Raw genomic sequence first — 14,713 nt, forward strand, 5'->3', positions numbered from 1 at the left:
AATATTTAAACATTGACAAAGTTTCCAAACGCAGTATACAGAAATTAAAATTAAAATAATGTGATCTCAAATAGCAGATTATAGGCATCCCCACCACTCCACCACCACCTTTAAAGGAGCCAGAAGTTCTTGGACAAAATAACAATTAGAAATAAAATTCTTAGTACTTGTATAGTAATTAGTGTACAAATCCTTTGCCATCAGTAACTGTCATATGTCTAGATCCACAGTGTTGTCTTTGCTTTAGAAAGAGTCATATTGCTTTTGACTTTACTTTTATGATTTCAGTCAGTCTCACTATAAGTCTGCACTGAGTACATTTATTGCAAATAATTTGACAATATGTGTGTGTGTGTGTTGCAGAGTATAGGTATCCTGTATTTTATATATATATATATATATATATATATATATATATATATATATATATATATATATATATATATATATATATATATACACACACACACACAGTAAAGGAAAATAAGTATTTGAACAACCTGCTATTTTGCAAGTTCTCCCACTTAGAAATCATGGAGGGGTCTGAAATTGTCATCGTAGGTGCATGTCCATCCAGAAATCACAATATATGATTTTTTTTTTACTTTTTATTTGTATGATACAGCTGCAAATAAATATTTTAACACCTGTCTATCAACTAGAATTCTGACCCTCAAAGACCTGTTAGTCTGCCTTTAAAATGTCCACCTCCACTTTATTATCCTAAATTAGATGCACCTGTTTGAGGTTTTTAGCTGCATAAAGACACCTCTCCACCCCATACAATCAGTAAGAATCCAACTACTAACATGGCCAAGACCAAAGAGCTGTCCAAAGACACTAGAGACAAAATTGTACACCTCCACAAGGCTGGAAAGGTCTACGGGGAAATTGCCAAGCAGCTTGGTGAAAAAAGGTCCACTGTTAGAGCAATCATTAGAAAATGGAAGAAGCTAAACATGACTGTCAATCTCCCTCGGACTGGGGCTCCATGCAAGATCTGCAAGAAAATTGACCATTTGGATGATCCAGAGGGGTCATGGGAGAAAGTCATGTGGTCAGATGAGACCAAAATAGAACTTTTGGGTCATAATTCCACTAAACATGTTTGGAGGAAAAAGAATGATGAGTACCATCCCAAGAACACTATCCCTACTGTGAAGCATGGGGGTGGTAGCATCATGCTTTGGTGGTGTTTTTCTGCACATGTGACAGGGCGACTGCACTGTATTAAGGAGAGGATGACCGAGCCAGAAACCTGACTGATCTAGAGAAGATCTGTGTGGAGGAGTGGGCCAAAATCCCTCCTGCAGTGTCCTACAGGAAACGTTTGACCTCTGTAATTGCAAACAAAGGCTACTGTACCAAATATTAACATTGACTTTCTCAGGTGTTCGAATACTTATTTGCAGCTGTATCATACAAATCTTCTTCTTTCGGCTGCTCCCATTAGGGGTCGCCACAGCGGATCATCCGTCTCCATACCACCCTGTCCTCTACATCTGCCTCTTTCATACCAACTACCTGCATGTCTTCCCTCACTACATCCATGAACCTTCTCCTTGGCCTTCCTCTTTTCCTCCTACCTGGTGGCTCCATCTTCAGCATTTTTCTACCAATATAATTCATGTCCCTTCTCTGCACATGTCCAAACCATCTCAATCTCGCCTCCCTCACCTTGTCACCAAAACATCCTACATGTGCTGTCCCTCTAATAAACTCATTTCTAATCTTGTCCATCCTCGTCACTCCCAATGAAAACCTTAACATCTTCAGCTCTGCTACCTCCAGCTCCACCTACTGTCTTTTACTCAATGCCACTGTCTCTGATCCATACAACATCGCAGGTCTCACCACAGTCCTATAAACTTTCCCTTTCATTCTTGCAGATACCCTACTATCACAAATCACTTCTGTCACTCTTCTCCACCCACTCCACCCTGCCTGCACTCTTTTCTTTACTTCTCTAACACACTCTCCATTACTTTGCACTGTTGACCCCAGGTACCTGAACTCCTCCACCTTCTCCACCTCTTCTCCCTGCAACCGCATCACTCCACTGCCCTCCCTCTCATTCACACACATGTACCCTGTCTTACTCCTACTGACTTTCATTCCCCTTCTCTCCAGCGCATATCTCCACCTCTCCAGGCTCTTCTCAACCTGCTCTCTACTCTCACCACAAATCACAATATCATCTGCAAACATCATAGTCCAGGGAGACTCCTGTCTGACCTCGTCCGTCAACCTGTCCATCACCGCTGCAAACAGGAAAGGGCTCAGGGCCGATCCTTGATGCAGTCCAACCCTCACCCCGAACCAGTCTGTCGTACCTACTGCACACTTCACTGCCGTAACACTGTCCTCATACATGTCCTGCACCACCCTCACATACTTCTCTGACACACCAGACTTCCTCATACAATACTACAACTCCTCTCTCGGCACCCGGTCGTACGCTTTCTCTAAATCCACAAATACACAATGCAGCTCCTTCTGTCCTTCTCTATACTTCTCCATCAACATCCTCAAGGCAAATAAGGCATCTGTGGTGCTCTTCCTCGGCATAAAACCATACTGTTGCTCACAGATGGTCACCTCTTCTCTCAGCCTGGCTTCCACTACTCTTTCCCATAACTTCATGGTGTGACTGATCAACTTAATTCCCCTGTAGTTACTGCAGGTCTGCACATCTCCCTTATGCTTAAAGATCGGTACCAGCACACTCCTTCTCCATTCCTCAGGCATCCTCTCCCCTTCCAGAATCCTGTTAAACAATCTGGTTAAAAACTGCACTGCCATCTCTCCTATACATCTCCACTCTTCTACCGGTATGTCATCTGGTCCAACCAACTTTCCATTCTTCATCCTCCTAATCGCTGCTCTCACTTCCTCCTTACTAATCCTATCTACATCCTGCTTTACCAACTCCACATCCTCCAACCTTCTCTCTCTCTGATTTTCCTCATTCATCAGCTGCTCAAAATACTCCCTCCATCTTCTCAACACACTCTCCTCACTAGTCAACACATTTCCCTCTCCATCCTTTATTGCTCTAACTTGCAGTACATCCTTCCCAGCTCGGTCCCTCTGCCTGGCCAATCGGTATAAATCCTTTTCTCCTTCCTTAGTGTCCAACCTCTTATACAGCTCCTCATATGCCTTTTCCTTGGCTTTCGCCACATCCCTTTTTACCTGCTGCCGCATCTCCTTGTACTCCTGCCTACTTTTCTCATCACTCTGCCGATCCCACTTCTGTTTTGCCAACCTCTTTCCCCTAATGCTCTCCTGCACTTCCTCATTCCACCACCACGTCTCCTTGTCTTGCTTTCTATTTCCAGATGTCACACCAAGTACTTTTCTAGCTGCCTCCCTCATCACTCCTGCAGTAGTTGCCCAATCATCCAGCACCTCTTCACCACCACCAAGCCCCTGTCTGACCTCTTCCCTGAACCTCACACTACACTCTTCCATCTTATTCTTCTTTCAATCCTTACTTTCCTCCTCTTCTTCTTCGCCTCCAAAACCATCCTACAGACCACCATCCGATGCTGTCTAGCTACACTGTCCCCCGCCAACATCTTACAGTCTCCAATCTCCTTCAGGTTGCATCTCCTACACAGAACATAATCCACCTGTGTGCACCTTCCTCCACTCTTATACGTCACCCTATGATCCTCCTTCTTCCTAAAATACGTGTTCACCACTGCCATTTCCATCCTTTTAGCAAAATCTACCACCATCTGCCCTTCCACATTCCTCTCCTTAAAACCATACCTACCCATCACCTCCTCATCACCTCTGTTCCCTTCACCTACATGCCCATTAAAGTCTGCCCCAATCACCAATCGTTCTTTCCTAGGTACACCATCTACCACTTTATCTAATTCACTCCAGAATCTTTCCTTCTCCTCCATCTCACAGCCAACTTGTGGAGCATAGGCACTGATGACATTTATCATCATCCCTTCAACTTCCACCTTCACGATCATCACCCTATCAGAAACTCTCTTCACCTCCACTACACTCTTACTGTACTCTTCCTTCAGAAAGCTGTATCATACAAATAAATAGTTAAAAAATCATACATTGTGATTTCTGGATTTTTTTTTTTAGATTATGTCTCTTACAGTGGACATGCACCTACGATGACAATTTTAGACCCCTCCATGATTTCTAAGTGGGAGAACTTGCAAAATAGCAGGGTGTTCAAATACTTATTTTCCTAACTATATATATATATATATATATATATATATATATATATATATATATATATATATATATATATATATATATATATATATATATATATGTGTTTCTTTCCATTTTTATTTTTATTTTGGTATATATATATATATATATATATATATACATATATATATACAGTGAGGAAAATAAGTATTTGAACACCCTGCTATTTTGCAAGTTCTCCCACTTAGAAATCATGGAGGGGTCTGAAATTGTCATCGTAGGTGCATGTCCACTGTGAGAGACATAATCTAAAAAAAAAAATCCAGAAATCACAATATATGATTTTTAAACTATTTATATGTACGATACAGCTGCAAATAAGTATTTGAACACCTGTCTATTAGCTAGAATTCTGATCCTCAAAGACCTGTTAGTCTGCCTTTAAAATGTCCACCTCCACTACATTTATTATCCTAAATTAGATGCACCTGTTTGAGGTCGTTAGCTGCATAAAGACACCTGTCCACCCCATACAATCAGTAAGAATCCAACTACTAACATGGCCAAGACCAAAGAGCTGTCCAAAGACACTAGAGACAAAATTGTACACCTCCACAAGGCTGGAAAGGGCTACGGGGAAATTGCCGAGCAGCTTGGTGAAAAAAGGTCCACTGTTGGAGCAATCATTAGAAAATGGAAGAAGCTAAACATGACTGTCAATCTCCCTCGGACTGGGGCTCCATGCAAGATCTCACCTCGTGGGGTCTCAATGATCCTAAGGATGGTGAGAAATCAGCCCAGAACTACACGGAAGGAGCTGGTCAATGACCTGAAAAGAGCTGGGACCACCGTTTCCAAGGTTACTGTTGGTAATACACTAAGACGTCATGGTTTGAAATCATGCATGGCACGGAAGGTTCCCCTGCTTAAACCAGCACATGTCCAGGCACGTCTTAAGTTTGCCAATGACCATTTGGATGATCCAGAGGAGTCATGGGAGAAGGTCATGTGGTCAGATGAGACCAAAATAGAACTTTTGGGTCATAATTCCACTAAACGTGTTTGGAGGAAGAAGAATGATGAGTACCATACCAAGAACACCATCCCTACTGTAAAGCATGGGGGTGGTAGCATCATGCTTTAGGGGTGTTTTTCTGCACATGGGACAGGGAGACTGCACTGTATTAAGGAGAGGATGCCTGGGGCCATGTATTGCGAGATTTTGGGGAACAACCTCCTTCCCTCAGTTAGAGCATTGAAGATGGGTCGAGGCTGGGTCTTCAAACATGACAATGACCCGAAGCACATAGCCAGGATAACCAAGGAGTGGCTCTGTAAGAAGCATATCAAGGTTCTGGCGTGGCCCCTCCATGATTTCAAAGTGGGAGAACTTGCAAAATAGCAGGGTGTTCAAATACTTATTTACCTCACTGTATATATATATATTTGTCTTTGTCAGGCTATGTGTGGCATGTCTGGGGGTGGAGCTGTCTAGCTACACTATCCCCTGCCAACTCCTTATAGTCTCCAATCTCTTTTAGGTTCCATCTCCTGCATAAAATATAGTCCACCTGTGTGAATCTTCCTTTGCTCTTATGTCACCCTATGCTTCTCCGTCTTCTTAAAATAAGTATTTACCACTGCCATTTCCATATTTTTAGCAAAATCTACCACCATCTGCCCTTCCACATTCCTCTCCTTAAAGCTATACCTACCCATCACCTCCTTGTCACCTTTTCCCTTCAACATCTTGGCCATTAAATTCTGTTTCAATCATCTTTCATTCCAGTGTAAAAGACATTTTGGGTGTAATTGGGTGTGATAGCTCAAGAAGGCGCTGTGTTCATTTTATGGGTGTGTTACAGTTTCTTTTTTTCCCCTTGGGACTTGCCATAAGCAAGAGAGAGATATTATTGCACCTGCAAACAGTGATGCTGTTCTTGGCATTAAGTACAATAAAAAGTCGGACTGTTTGTTTCACGGTATCCTGTTTCTGTTTCTACTATTATTTTTAGAGAAAAGTATTTTGGGTGAACTTACCCCTTTACAAAACGCTTGGTTACACCAGGTACACTCTCCACTACTTTATCTAACCCACTCCAGAATTTTTCTTTCTCCTCAGTCTCACAACCCACTTGTAGAGCATGGGCACTGATGACATTCATCATCACCCCTTCAGCTTCACAATTATCACCCTATCAGAAACTCTCTTCACCTCCACTACACTCTTACTGTACTCTTCCTTCAGAATCACCCCTACACCATTTCTCTTTCCAACCACACCCTGAAAGAACAGTTTAAACCCACCTCCAATGTTCCTGGCCTTACTCCCTTTTCACTTGGTCTCCTGAACACACAAGATATCTACATTTCTCCTCTCCATCATATCAGCTATCTCTCTTCCTTTACCAGTTATAGTACCAACATTTGAAGTACCAACCCTAACCTCTACTCTCCTACACTTCTTCGTTCCCTGCTGTCTTTGTAGACATCTTCCTCCTCTCCTTCTCCTCCTTTGGCCAACAGTAGCCCAATTTCCACCGGTACCCTGTTGGCTAATGATAACTGTGGCGGTCGTTGGTAACCCGGGCCTCGACCGATCAGGAATGGAATTTAGGTTTGTGATCCTCATTTTTGATTTGGCACATGTTTTACGCTGGATGCCCTTCCTAACGCAACCCTCCCCATTTTTTTCGGGCTTGGAAACGGCACTAAGAGTGCACTGGATTGTGCAACCCTAATGGCTGGGTTAGAACATCCAGAGAGTAAGGCATTACAATTGTCAAATCTAGATATAACAAAATAACTATTTTTTCTGCATCATGTAACAACACATTTATTTCACCAATATTTCTGAGATATTATATTTTTAAGACTAGATTCAATAATCACAAGGTTTTTTACTGCTGCACATGATGACACAGAAAGACCACTCTTACTTTGGCACTGGGGATATTGTTCAGGCCAATATACTATTTGAAATAATAAATACACTCCCACCAATGAAACAGAACACCTAGAATGTTCTGGCTTTGTTCCAAAAATTATGTGACATTATAATTTTGTGCCTCTAGTACCCCTCCTTTGTCCATCCTTCTCTATCTCAAGTTTATTTATGTTTTGTTTTTTCTCTCTCTAAACTCTAAATTTCTCCATTCTTAAAGAATGAAGTCCCTGAATGAGGAGGGAGAATTAAGGTAAATCTGTCTTTTTGTAAGGCATGGCATGTTAGGCTACTGAATCACTTTATATGCCAGACAGTTGGGAACTTATTAGAGCCAAAAAAATCTTCACTCCAGTATAAGGCCTAATAGTCTTTGCCTTCTTGAACATGAGTCCTGGCAAATTCTAGATGAGCTTTTTTGTGCATAGGCTTCAACAATGTCTTCGTTCGTGAACGACAGCCATCCATCCTCTGCATTGTACTTCACCCAATTTGACTTTCACTTGCATGATGCTTTTTTAAACTTCTCTTATCATAAAACATTCTTGAGGAGGTGTTAACTTGTTTAGTCTTCTTTTTCTCAAAAATACCACTTTTAATTGTCAATTATTCTGTTGTCAGCTGTGTGATGATTAGACCGATCTGCTGGTGAATTTCTGTTTCAAATTTTATTTTCTCCTGTCACTCATTGGGATGTACTCATTTTTGCACCATGACCTAAATTATTTTCTGAAGTTCCAATTTTGCCTTGGTACTGATAAATCTAATTTAAATTATTATTTTAAAAGAGAGATGGATGCTTTTATGAGAAATCTTTCAGTGTGGACTCTTATACTGGCCACTGTATATTTCTGGCCTATTCATTAGTATGGGTAATCTTTCCTTTATTTTATAAATTATGTTGCTAACAATAATTTTCTGTTACTTCTAATATTTATGTTAAGTGCCCGAAGAAGTCTACAGTCTCCTTCCTCAATGACTATCATCCCATCGCACTCACACCCATTTTAATGAAGTGCTTCAAGAGGCTCATCATGTCAAGTCAAGTCAAGTTTATTTCTATGACGCTTTTCACAACAGACATTGTCTCAAAACAGCTTTACAGAATTTAAGAGTTAAGTTGAGCGATGTGTATTTATCCCTGATTAGCAGCCTGTGGCGAGGAAAAACTCCCTTAAACCCTATTTGGACGGGACTAGTTTTACAGGGGGGCGTTAGAGAAATTTCTGTTTCACAGACGTACTTTGTGATTTTAATCCCGTCCGAATCTGCCATGTCTGTCTTTCTCTCACACGACCTCTGTAAAAATTCCAGAGCAAATTACCTACTACCAACGAACTACCTATCATAAGTAACATCAAGACCCAGCTTCCACCCTCACTATACCCCATGCAGTTTGCGTATCGTCTATACCGTTCCACGGACGATGCCATCTCCAGGACACTCCATCTGGCCCATCTGGATAATAAGGACACACATGTACGAATGCTGTTTTATAGACTTCAGTTCAGCATTCAACACAATCATCCCTCAGCTCCTAATTGAGAAGCTGAGCCTACTGGGTCTGAACACCTTTCTCTGCGACTGGATCCTGGACAGCATCTCCAGCACCACCACACTGTCGCCCATAAGGTCAGTGTGCTCTGCCCACTGCTGTTCACTCTGCTGACTCACAACTGTGTAGCAATGTACATTATCAAATTCACAGATGACACAACCGTTGTGGCTCCCATCAGCAAGAACAACGAGTCAGCATACAGAGAGGAGGTGCAACAGTTAACAGCTTGGTGTAGAGCCAACAACCTGTCTCTGAACGTTGACGAAACCAAAGAGATGGTTGTTGAGAATGGAAAACAGAGAGCGGCAATTCTTCACTGATCATCGCTGGATCCTCGATCAAGATTGTCAAGAGCACCAGTTTTCTTGGTGTAGATCAACTTTACCTGGTCACTTAACACCAGCTTGATCAGAAAGCCCAGAAGCACCTTTACTTCCTAAGAAAGCTAAGCCATCCCCCCCCCTCCCCCCTCCTAACAATGTTCTACAAAGTGACCATCAAGAGCATCCTGAGCAGCTGCATCACTGCCTGGTTTGGGAACTGCATCATCTTGTATCGCAAGACCCTACAGAGGATAGTGAGGACAGCCGAGAAGATCGTAGGAGTCTCCTTCCCCTCTATCACGGACATTTACACCACATGCTGCATCCGCAAAGCCAACAGCATTGAGGACAACTCCACACATCCTCCTGCCATCCGGAAAGAGGGCATTCAGGCCCTCAAATACAGATTACGAAACAGTTTTTTTTTCTAACTTTGCTCTGTGTTTCACTATAGGAGTTGCTTTGGGCGTGACCAACTACAGAAGCTCCTATGACACCATGTCTGTCTTGACAGACAGGTCGGCCTTAGCTCAGGCTCTGCCCCCCCGACAATATCATTCACGCTTTCTTCCTATGAGGTACTACATCGAGCTCTCTTAGCACATCCATTTTCCTGCTGGTTTTTGCTAAACTGTTCATCGAGCGGGCCACAGAATTCAGAATAGTGTCCGTGTGAAGGCACGCTATTCCTTTTCGACCTATCAAGTATTAAATTACACGGTAGGGAATTAGTGGCATCAAGCTACAGTAACTAAGGGCTTCATGCATCAAGGTGAGCCTTCAAAGTGCTAACTACCCTATGAAAATAGACTAAAGTGTTGTGACGAGTCTTGATTTCTCTGTACTCAGCCATGTCAACTGTCATCAAGTAGTCAAAGATCAAGGAGTTTGCATCATGCCCATGTCCATCATAATGTGGAGCAACCATCTCGGGCAGGGACCCTCACCCGATGAGCATCATGTGTATGGGCCCAAAGCACGCTCGAACGTCGCTTGCAGACCCACAAGCATGCGTTCACTGTTTCACGTTAATGGCGTTGAAAATTTTAGAAAGACGCCTGAGAATGGCGGTGGCTAACCAACAGGACCCTACAGCCGCGGAGAACTGCATCTCTCATACAGTTGTGTCCCCAGCCACATCTCAGTCAACCAGTCAGAATAACGTATACATGCGTCAAAAACGCTCTGCCAATGGGAAAGCCCCGCGACTTCATGCAGTTGCGAGAAAACGCTCAGTGTCCTCTGTACTTCTCTTTAAAAGGACAAACATGCACCATATACACACTTTTCAGAGTGCCAGAGCCTTGTCTACTCGCACTATGGGTTACTTAACGTAATCCCGGGTTCTTTGTTAACAGAGTGAGGTGTTTCACCATGGAAATCGCTTTGGGCGTGACCAACTACGGAAGCTCCTATGACACCACGGCCTTAGTTCAGGCTCCGCCCCACATTTACTACTCAGGTCGACCTGTACAACCTGAACAACACACACACACACACACACACACACTACTCATCTCAATCCATTCCACCACCCATATTATATTTATATTTAATCATATTTTACTGTTACATGCTGTTTTGCACCTCTCGATTGCTGCTACTGCTGTTATTGCACTACATTGTGTTTATGTTTACAAATACAATCTTGTTTATAGTTCTCTTTTGCTCTCATTACTGTATACTCATAGTATACAATAGGTTTACTGTTTGGTGCTATTTTGTATTCTGTGTTTTGTGTACTGTATCCTTCCCTTGTCGTTTTGTCAGTCTGCACTGTTTTTTTGTCTGCACAGTTTGCACTAATTTGCACACGATGCACTTTATGTGGCGAGGACACTTACTTTAGTCCTTGCTCTGTATTTTGTTATGTAGCTTTATGTTGTGTGATGTAGCTCTATGTTGTTTAATGTAGCACCAGGGATCATTATCAGTTTATTGATGTAAATGGTGAGTTCTCTACACTCTCTGAGGTAAAGTTTGGTGTTCCGCAAGGATCTGTATTAGGCCCACTGCTTTTTTTCTTGTACGCTGCCTCTGGGTGAAATAATACACAAACATGGTACTGTATTAGCTTCTATTGCTATGTAGACAATACATAGTTGTCTGTTTCAGGACGTTTAGCAGTGGATCCTTGAAAACTTTTCTCTGCTTAACTCGCATAAGACAGAAGTACTTTTACTAGGTCCACATGCAGCTAGAAATTAACTTTTGGGTTACGTAGCATCTCTGAATGGTGTTTCTGTCTCAGTGTGTACAGCAGTCAAAAACCTTGGTGTAATTATTGACACTAGTCTGTTGTAAGGAATTATCTTATCATCTGCCCCCTGGACAGGATCACCTTCTGTCATATAGACAGGATACTCCCGAATTCAGCCTTTCCTCTCGATCTCTGCTCTCCTACAAGCGCTTGGGGAAGTCTCAATGAAAACACACGAGGCAGCTCTCAGAGAAAAGTTCCAAAGTTTATTGTCTCACACATGTAGATATACAGTGAGGAAAATAAGTATTTGAACACCCTGCTATTTTGCAAGTTCTCCCACTTAGAAATCATGGAGGGGTCTGAAATTGTCATCGTAGGTGCATGTCCACTGTGAGAGACATAATCTAAAAAAAAATCCAGAAATCACAATGTATGATTTTTTAACTATTTATTTGTATGATACAGCTGCAAATAAGTATTTGAACACCTGAGAAAGTCAATGTTAATATTTGGTACAGTAGCCTTTGTTTGAGGTCAAACGTTTCCTGTAGTTTTTCATCAGGTTTGCAAACACTGCAGGAGGGATTTTGGCCCACTCCTCCACACAGATCTTCTCTAGATCAGTCAGGTTTATATCCTGTCACTGAGGAACACGGAGTTTGCGCTCCCTCCAAAGATTCTCTATTGGGTTTAGGTCTGGAGACTGGCTAGGCCACGCCAGAACCTTGATATGCTTCTTACAGAGCCACTCCTTGGTTATCCTGGCTGTGTGCTTCGGGTCATTGTCATGTTGGAAGACCCAGCCTTGCCCCATCTTCAATGCTTTAACTGAGGGAAGGAGGTTGTTCCCCAAAATCTCGCAATACATGGCCCCGGTCATCCTCTCCTTAATACAGTGCAGTCGCCCTGTCCCATGTGCAGAAAAACACCCCCAAAGCATGATGCTACCACCCCCATGCTTCACAGTAGTGATGGTGTTCTTGGGATGGTACTCATCATTCTTCTTCCTCCAAACACGTTTAGTGAAATTATGACCCAAAAGTTCTATTTTGGTCGCATCTGACCACATGACTTTCTCCCATGACTCCTCTGGATCATCCAAATGGTCATTGGCAAACTTAAGACATGCCTGGACATATGCTGGTTTAAGCAGGGGAACCTTCCGTGCCATGCATGATTTCAAACCATGACGTCTTAGTGTATTACCATCAGTAACCTTGGAAACGGTGGTCTTAGCTCTTTTCAGGTCATTGACCAGCTCCTCCCGTGTAGTTCTGGGTTGATTTCTCACCTTCCTTAGGATCATTGAGACCCCACGAGGTGAGATCTTGCATGGAGCCCCAGTCCGAGGGAGATTGACAGTCATGTTTAGCTTTTTCCATTTTCTAATGATTGCTCCAACAGTGGACCTTTTTTCACCGAGCTGCTTGGCAATTTCCCCGTAGCCCTTTCCAGCCTTGTGGAGGTGTACAATTTTGTCTCTAGTGTCTTTGGACAGCTCTTTGGTCTTGGCCAAGTTAGTAGTTGGATTCTTACTGATTGTATGGGGTGGACAGGTGTCTTTATGCAGCTAACGACCTCAAACAGGTGCATCTAATTTAGGATAATAAATGTAGTGGAGGTGGACATTTTAAAGGCAGACTAACAAGTCTTTGAGGGTCAGAATTCTAGCTGATAGACAGGTGTTCAAATACTTATTTGCAGCTGTATCATACAAATAAATTGTTAAAAAATCATATATTGTGATTTCTGGATTTTTTTTTTAGATTATGTCTCTCACAGTGGACATGCACCTACGATGAAAATTTCAGACCCCTCCATGATTTCTAAGTGGGAGAACTTGCAAAATAGCAGGGTGTTCAAATACTTATTTTCCTCACTGTACTTCCAAAGAGAAGGGAAAAGAAAGGGAGGGCTGCCAGGTGTGTGTATGTGTGTGTGTGTGTGTGTGTGTGTGTGTGTGTGTGAACAGAAGATGAAAGTTAGGAGAGACAACTCCACAAGGTCATGTTGAGCCTGCAAAAGATTAACCTGAAACAGAAATACAGGAACCACTGTGTGTGTACGAGCAAAGTAACAAATGCCACAAAAGGATAGTTCAGGGTATGCTCAACAGAAGCATACAAAAGGTTATTCTAGAAGCATACAACAGAATTACTATAACTACTAATGGCAACAAGATACATATTACCATACTGTGAGAACAACAAAACGCAGGTTAGCAACAGTTTGGGTTTTCTCACAGTGAAGCGTATGAAAAAAGGATAAAGACAAGAACTGAGTGTTCTGGGTCAACCTAATCTAAGACTAGTGATCAAGGATATCTTACAGTATGTATCAGAAGATGAGAACCTAATGTTCAGAGCAAAGGTTGTATCCAATCCACATATATGTATAGGACTAGTGATCAAGGATATCTTACAGTATGTATCAGAAGATGAGAACCTAATGTTCAGAGCAAAGGTTGTATCCAATCCACATATATGTACATATATTATTCCCACATCTGTCATTTGAGGCTCGTGTTTTGTTACATCGAGATTAGACAATTGTAACACTTTACTGTCCGGATGTTCTAGTAATGCAGATTGCACTAGCAAGAGTCCTTATCAGAACCAGAAAATATGACTACATCACCCCTGTTTTAATCACTCTACACTGGCTCCCAATTAAATCTCACAGTGATTGCAAAATACTACTACTGACTTATAAAGCACTGAATGTTCTTGCGCCACAGTATTTAAAAGAATATTTGATAAATCATGACCCTGAGATTAAAAGGTGAAGGCTATTTGTTGGCACCTCAAATAATGAAGACTGCGGCAGGGGGCAGATCTTTCTCTTACAAAGCCATGCAGTTATAAAACAGCCTTCCAATTAGTGTTCAGGACTGTTCAAGTCTAGAATGAAAACATTTATTTTTTTAACCTTTTTGTCAGTAGGTTTTCCTTTTTGTCCAGTAGGTTTTAGATCTTGCCTCTACGGAGTCTTAACTTACACCCTGATCACACATGGTGTCCTTAAACTTTTAAACCATCGATCTTCAACTGGGGTTTCACAGTGGTACTGCAGGGGGTCCGCTAATTAATAAAAAATGGAACCTGCTATTTTGCAAGTTCTCCCAATTAGAAATCATGGAGGGGTCTGAAATTGTCATCGTAGGTGCATGTCCACTGTGAAAGACATAATCTAAAAAAAAAATCCAGGAATCACAATGTATGATTTTTTAACTATTTATTTGTATGATACAGCTGCAAATAAGTATTTGAACACCTGAGAAAGTCAATGTTAATATTTGGTACAGTAGCCTTTGTTTGCAATTACAAAGGTCAAACGTTTCCTGTAGTTTTTCACCAGGTTTGCACACACACTGCAGGAGGGATTTTGGCCCACTCCTCCACACAGATCTTCTCTAGATCAGTCAGGTTTCTGGCCTGTTGCTGAGAAACACGGAGTTTGAGCTCCCTCCAAAGATTCTCTATTGGGTTTAG

The 14,713-nt window shown here is 42.0% G+C and overlaps 1 protein-coding gene across 1 annotated transcript in view; it reads right to left on the reverse strand.

Annotated features, from left to right (window-relative positions):
• LOC310722001 (uncharacterized protein) overlaps window positions 1-11,505 on the reverse strand; it is a 40,017-nt gene extending 28,512 nt beyond the window's left edge. Inside the window, exon 1 of the mRNA XM_083534291.1 lies at window positions 11,377-11,505. The gene's annotated coding sequence lies outside the window, so the exon portion shown is untranslated. The remainder of the gene's footprint in view (window positions 1-11,376) is intronic.
• Between the last annotated feature and the right edge of the window lie 3,208 nt (window positions 11,506-14,713).

The sequence above is a fragment of the Silurus aristotelis genome (genome assembly GCF_946808225.1).
Source record: "Silurus aristotelis genome assembly, chromosome: 28".
Taxonomy (NCBI): Eukaryota; Metazoa; Chordata; class Actinopteri; order Siluriformes; family Siluridae; genus Silurus; species Silurus aristotelis.